The following is a 7743-nucleotide window of genomic DNA, read 5'->3' on the forward strand; positions in this document are numbered from 1 at the left end:
GCCAAACTGCTTCCCTTCCATGGTGCTGTTTTTCCATGTACTTCAGTGGCCAGGCAGCTGGGTGATCTACTCCTACAAATTGGGACCCGGGGCAAATGTTCCAGTGAAAGGAATGGTTCTGTGCCTACACTATTAAGTGGTACTTGTTGAATGAAAAAAAAAAAGAAGGTTCTTCTTTTCACTGTATATTCCTTGTCATTTTGTTTTTAATGCAGTTACTTGTCATTGACTAGCCAGATATTATTCAACTGAAAATTTGCCAAAGCCCACCTCTTTCTCATCACATATTGCCTAGATTACAGAGAAAGAACAGGGGGGGGGGGACATTCAAAAGTGCCAGAAAGGAGGTGCATGTTGGGATACTGAGGATTCTGATGCTTTTTCCTCTCTGAGGGGTCTGGGCTGAGGTTGCAGCTACAGAGATGGATGCCTTTCTACTGATCCGACGTAGCAACACGACCATCTTCACAGACACCAAGTAGTCCAGTACGCTGTATGAACTGAAAAGAGTTGTTGAGGGGATTCTCAAGAGACCCCCCCAGAAGAACAAAGTCTATACAAGGATGGCCAGCTTTTGATGACAGCAGAGACCATGGCTTCACCAGCCAGCCAGAACGAGCTCAGGCCCCAGCAACAGTTGGCTTGGCCTTCAGAGCCAGTGGTGCCTTTGAACCCCTCCACATTGATCCCTTCTCCAGCCCACCCCCATGCTCCCAGACGTGATGAAGCCCCAGGACTCTGGCAGCAGCGCCAATGAGCAAGTGGTGCAGTGAGAGCCAGAGGGCGATGGAGCAAGCTGCTCCTCCCTTCCCCAACCCTCCAGTGTGGAGAGAGGTATCCAATCCAGGTTCCCCTTCTATTCTGCCCCTCTCCAAACAAGACCACACCTCCTTCCAAGCCCCTCCCCACTCATCAAACAGAGCAATGTTTTCATTTTTGGTTTTGGAAACAATAAAAGCTCAGCTGGTTTTTTTTTATAAAAAAAAAGTGCCAGAAAGGATATGATGAAGGTTATATTTCACTGCACTGTAGGTATGCCCTTGTATCAAATGAACAGGATCAACCATCTACCTAAGAGAAGATAGAGCCTATGTCAATCCAGCTGCTGCAAAACACTTTTTGCTTGGCTGAAGGCTCATTGCAAAAGTCCCATTTTTGACAAATGCAAGAACTCTCCCTGAGCATTACCTGCCACCGTCAAAGAGGGAAAGTGTTACCGATGATTTATTCATAGTGACACCGAGAAAATCCTGCACCCTCCAGCAGATTTTGTAGCCTACAGTAGCCTTCACAGCTAAATCCCAGTTTAGTCTTCTGCTTTCCTGGAAATAAATGCAGGGTATTCCCTCTTTGAACGCTGCAAAGGCGTTTATTTTTTTTTAGAAAAGAAAGAAAAGATGTGATATGGAAGAAATGAAAGAAAGATTTCCATGACTTCAAGCAAATAGAAGTCAAGGCAAATATTGTGGGGAAAATATTTGCATCTATGGATCTATGCATTTCCATGTCTATAGCCTATACTCTTGCCTTTGAAAATTGAAGGGTTGATTTTGGTGCCCTCCCTGCAATGTGTCGTGTAGATTATTGATTTAGAGGTTATGGGTAGGGTTGCTTTTATCATTTTTATTTATGTTTTCATTTGCTGTAACTTGCCCTGGGGCCTTGTGGTGAAGGGTGACAGGAAATACAATGATTGTCATCATCAATGGCAGAAGTTAAGCAGCAATTAAAACCACAGATCAAGAATTAAAAGTGTGGTATCCTTCTAGCACAAAAAAAGACTTTGCAGTCCCTAGGTGGGTTCACCTGGTGCTGACTTCATTCTGTGAGCAGGGCACCAAACAGCCATTGCTCCAGTGGCCAATGCCTGCCTTCACGGGCAGGATTGCAAAAACAACCCAAGCTTAGTACTGGGGAGTAGACTCTTGGAGAGACATTGTTTGTTGGCCAGGGATCTGTTTTATTTTGTTTTTAAAGAGTCTGTGATCACCTAATAAAATCTGAGTGAGTGACAAACCGGTTTAAAATAACTGTTCAAATATTTCAAGCCTCTTGTTATATATAATATGTGAAGCTTCCTTATATTTCACCAGTCATTAAAAAAAAAACTTTGATAAAAGAGGGTTTCCTCCCCACTTTGATATACATGCCTTTGCATGCTGCCATAATGCTGCACCTCAGGATGGTGGTTGTTTAGCTCTGACCCCTATTGCTAAGCTGGTGTAACACCCTGGGAGTGCAGTGATCCTAGCTTGCGCTTGAGATGGTTGGCAATGAAGTAGCTTAGGAGTTTGAAGGAAAGAAGCGTTAGTATGTTACAATACAGTAAGCAAACACAGTTCCACAGCAGGCCAGAGATCCTCACGATAAATGTCTAAAACACAAATTATTGTAATTCACCAAACACATTTGACTGCACTTTCTATTCATTTCCCTAGAGTCTACATAGACATTCTGTGTAAGGTGTATTGAAATTGATGGAAGCTGTACTTCAGCCACAGAGCTTAATTTGATTGTGCCCACAGTTGGACTGTGAACACAATGTGTTGGGTCCAGACTAACTTAGGTCCTACTGAAATCAATGCAACCAGTTATTTACAACTTAAGTCCCATTGATTTCAGTGGGGACTATGTTCAACTAGTCTGGGCTGCAATTTAACCCTGTTTACCTGGGAGTAAGCCCCATTAAATTCACTAGGGCTTACTTCTGAGTAGACATGGCTAGCGTTGCACTGCAGCCAGCCTATCATTTTCGCAGACAACAAAGAGCTGATTCGGATATTTCAGCCCGTTCACTCTTGCAAAACCAGAGTGAATACTGTCATAAGGCAACTCTAAGATGCAAATGATAAGAAATGTGATAGGAATTACTATTTTCTATATTATAACGTCCCACGCAGAAAAGAGTTATATACCCCAAATATCTTATCATAATTTTGTACACTTCAAAATAGGTTCCCTGTTGGACCGATATGAATACTTTCAGAACCAGTCTAATGAAATTCAAAGTAAGTCCATATAGCCAAAGATGGTGATTGGTTGGTGAGTGGCTGTGCTCCATCCTGATACGTTAAAAAGTCCCATGACTGAAAGTGGTGGGGCTTCTCATCTCCAAGAATTAAGGGTTGTTTTGTAGGCTGTATTGGGAAGGAGCAATTTTTCATTTGAGAGGCAACAGCTGTGAGGTGGAGGGCTTGACTGCCGCCCCCACCAGGCATAGGCAGATACAGAGATTGTGCTGGGTGTGTTCAGTCAACTCCTAACTTTAAAAAAAAACTACAACTGGGGGCCAAGGAATAAGGACATAAGGATTAAGGCGGAGGGGGGAAGAGCCAGTGTGGTGTAGTGTTTAAGAGCGGTGTACTCGTAATCTGATGAACCGGGTTCACATCCTCACTCCTCCACATGCAGCTGCTAGGTGACCCTGGGCTAGTCACACCTCTCTGAAGTTTCTCAGCCTCATTCACCTCACAGAGTGTTTGTTGTGGGAGAGGAAGGGAAAGGAGATTGTTAGCCACTTTGAGTCTCCTTAGGGTAGTGATAAAGCGGGATATCAAATCCAAACTACTACTACTACTACTACTACTACTACTACTCTTCTTCTTCTTCTTCTTCTTCTTCTTCTTCTTCTTCTTCTTCTTCTTCTTCACAGGCAGATGCTGCATGTCCATTCCAGCCTTTTTCTTCTGCCTGCATTGTGTCACTGTCTCACGGCTCTGCCTTCATCTGAGCTCTGTTCACTACTGTTTGTGGAGAGAACTGTGGGGGGTGAAAGGCCATGTTTCCTCTGGATCTGCCCTGCCTCTTGTTAGCTTGGTGCAGGTCTTTTTTCTCAGCAGGAAAAATTAGCCTGTTTAGGTTTCCTGACCATTCTTGTTGTGGTGGTTTTGTTGCCTTTTGGCCCCTTCCCCTCTTCCTTTTCCTCATCTGTCAGTCTTGTCATTTCTCCTCTTCCCTTTTTTCCTTGGTTGAAATAAACAAATAAGCAAAAAATCCCTGGCCACGCGCCCTAATAAAATGTGCTGCGCATGCCTATGGCCCCAGGGATTCCAGACCCATGTTTGTGACTTCTGTGCAGAACATGTGCTACAAATATGCAAAAATGTTGTGCATGATAGGAATCGCCTGGTAAATGTCAGAATTTTCTACTACGCTGCTAAATCATGGGTGGTCAATCCATGGCCTGCCAAGGCCTGGGGAGCAAACCTCTCAATTCACGAGCTATCTGACATTTATTATAGCAAACATATGGGGATGCATGATGCATGTTACAGGAAATATCAGAAGCACAACAACAATGAATGTCAGCATCTGTAGGTCATTCTTAAAATTTTAGAAGGCCAAGAGCAATTACTAGAAGATTCTAGTGTGTGCAGCATTCTCACTGAAGAACCTAATGCTAAATATGAAGAACAGTGCCCTGAAGTGTTCTTGAACAAAAAGCTTTATACATTTACTTTTTAAAATGCAGCCAGCTGTGTGCACCTGTGTCTGTTATAGACCTGACTCCATAGCTCTTGTGTATTCAAGCACACATTAATAAAAATCTATCATTATTTTAAGAGACTGGCAGTGGCAGGAGCAAGACAAATGAGCGTGCATATCACCATTGTGTGCATTGGGGGTTACCTTTACAGGAATTTCCTGCAACCCTTTCCTATGCAGAATTTATTGTAAGGTAGAGAAGTATGTTAATTATGATATAGCTGATAATTAATCATAGAAATCTATATTATACTAGAGCCATTCATTTTCAGGTAGTGCTAAAGGCTGGAAGCATTAGAAGCCAGCTGAAGTTTGAGAAATGCAAAGCTAATACACTCTGCTTTTCCCTTCAGACCTAGGCTTGGACAGAACTTTAAATTCAATTAATTTGCTGGATTCCATATTTTGATTGGAAGCAAAGTCCCACACTTGCCAAATTTATCACTAGGATTATGCTTCAGTATTTGGATCACAGGAAAGTGTTATTTTGAAAAATGGGTAACACCAAACTATTGGATCAAAGCACACCTGCAGATAAGCGTCTAAGGGCCATCCTGGATGTGTTAAAAGCAACAAAGAGTCTTGTGGCATTTTCAAGGCTGACCTTTTTTTTAAAGCAGGCTTTCATTGACTGCAGCCCACTTAATCAGATGTGTGGCGTATACAGTGGTACCTCGGGTTACAGACGCTTCAGGTTACAGACTCCGCTAACCCAGAAATAGTACCTCGGGTTAAGAACTTTGCTTCTGGGTGAGAATAGAAATTGCACGGCAGCAGCGCGCCAGGAGAAGGCCCCATCAGCTAAAGTGGTGCTTCAGGTTAAGAACAGTTTCAGGTTAAGAACAGACCTCCGGAACGAATTAAGTTCTTAACCCGAGGTACCACTGTACTATGATCTTCAGGTGCCAGGTATATATGGGTGCGGAGGATGTAAAGTACTGAGTTAAATGGGAATTGATTGCAAAAGTACAGTCTGTGACAATTCAATTAGAGCTTAAATGTATGCAAATTGACCCTTAAGTGCAGCAGTAATTGGTGATGATGTAACCAACTTAAAAGTGCTGGATAAACTAACACATGTCTGTAAAATGAGCACAGTGTCCATTCACAGCTGCAGTGCTTGATGATAATGATGCCATCCTAACTTTACCAAGTAAATGCTAGATGACCCTTGGGGTCCCTTCCAAGTCTGCGATTCTATGATTCCAGGACCTGTAATGGGACAGGAAACTATTGGCCTTATTCAAACCCATACAAACAGTTGCAATTCAATATTGTCATGCGGGTGTTACTATTTTAAAGTTCTTTTGTTCTGGAATGGCTATCTTAAGAGAAGGAACAGAGGGCCCTGATCAGTTTAAATGTTCTACTGTTGATATCTGAAGAGTGTCATTTCAAATGTCAGAGGTGTGTGCACATGTTCATTTGCCTGGAGATGGCCTGTTTGTCCTGTGCAGAATTCAGAAATGATCTCGCTTTTAAAAAGAAATGTTAATGGCAGGTATGTGTGTGTGTGCTGAGAGAGAATGGAAGGTAGGAGCTGTGGAACTGGAGGACTGGGAGATTAGAGGACGTGGTTTGCTAGTTGGTGTGGAGCCACTAGTTTAACTTCTCAGCAGGTGAGTCTCTGTTGCTCACTGAAAGGGTGAGGTGGCATGGTGCAGAAACGGCAGCAGAGCTGATCCAGGGCTTCTGCTGGTGCATTTGCACCATGCTGACCTCCCTGCCACCTTTTCCACTCTGTCCCAGTAAGCAATAGTAACTCCCCGGCTGGGAAGCTAGCATAGCAACCCTGCTCCAGATGGTGCCAGTGGGAACCCAAAAGCAGAGTGGGGCAGCCTCCTCAACAAATGGGGGGGGAGATTTTAAAAGGGTGGTAGCAGATTGTCAGTTACTCCATTTGTTGTTGTATTTTTACTGCCAGGAAGGGTGTGAGGTGCTTATGGGATCTTATTGCTCAAATAACTTGATAAGCTATGGGTACTCCGCACCTAGACTTGTGTTTGCTGCCTCACGTCAGGCAGCAAAATGTCTTGGGCTGGCTCGGCCTCTTTGCCAATGACCACAACTGGTTTTTGAGGATGCATAAGACAGCCCAGTATGATCCATTCACTCCCAGTGATTTTATTCCTGTTGCTATTGTTCTCTTATTACTTCTCATTCTCTTCTTCTCACCAAGATTGTGTACAGAGCAAATTGTCATTGTAATGTGATTGACGTGTTGATCTATACGCTCTGCATTCATATGTAATTTTTTAAAAACAACAACGAACAGATTCTGGCACTGTAGCAATACATTTGCTGTATTTCCACTGTAGTATTTATCCCATTAGAGTAGAATACATCTACTACCTACAGATGCATTAGCAGTATTGTTACCATGGGAATAAAGATGACCTACAACACCATACATGATTCATACCTGAATAGCAATATTGATACTACCTCAGGCTCCTGTTTTCTTGATTACAGTTTCAGTGGCACAAGTAAGTACATAATGACATGCCTGTAATTTTTATATTATTGAAGACTTTATCATGTCAGGAGTCATACTAACATTTACTCATGTGCTTCTAATGGGAAGATAACTGGCTGTAAGGCAGATTATCAGCCTTTTTTAAAAAAAAGCTTTCCTGTGACAGTCACTTTATTTCAGAAAAAGAGCCTTATGAAGGAGCAATTACCCGGAGTAAATGGATTTCTAAGTTGACAAAGATAACAGGCAGAGAGTGGTACATCTATGAAATAAACCTAAAATCAAATCAGGATCAGAGAATGTTGAATGATGTTCAAATAATGCAGTCTTGTTGCTGCCTAATTTAAAAAATGGTTTTCAGACTCCAGAGGCTGGATTGCACGACATCTTAGCTGTTGCCAATTGCAGCTCAGAACAGAAAAGTGGTTCTGGATTTCCTTGCAAAAATCTAGAACCTGTTAAACAGAGTTGTGAAAGATGCTTTTATGTTCTAAAACAACACACACAGAAATGGGAAATATGACATATTGGGTTGTATGCAACTAAGTCTTTTTCAGAATAATCCCAATGAAATCAAGTAATGATAACTAATATGTAAATCAGGTTTAAATAATTCAGACTTTAGTACACACTGGCTTTGGAAGTTTATATTCATATTGCAAGAAGTTTGCTAAATATTTCCCAGCGGGTTGCATTCCAATGAAGTCATACTCAGAGTAAACCCATTCAAATCAACTATCATTACCAAATGCTAGCTACAATTAGCTTTTAATCTACCATTC

The 7743-nt window shown here is 42.2% G+C and overlaps 1 pseudogene across 1 annotated transcript; it reads left to right on the forward strand.

The window, feature by feature from the left end:
• The first annotated feature begins 422 nt into the window (after positions 1–422).
• LOC307224405 (elongin-B pseudogene) lies at positions 423–773 on the forward strand (annotated as a pseudogene). Its single transcript has one exon. The product of its transcript is annotated as an elongin-B pseudogene (transcript).
• The last annotated feature ends 6970 nt before the right edge of the window (positions 774–7743 follow it).

Source organism: Podarcis cretensis (assembly GCF_951804945.1).
Source record: "Podarcis cretensis genome assembly, chromosome: 1".
NCBI lineage: Eukaryota > Metazoa > Chordata > Lepidosauria > Squamata > Lacertidae > Podarcis > Podarcis cretensis.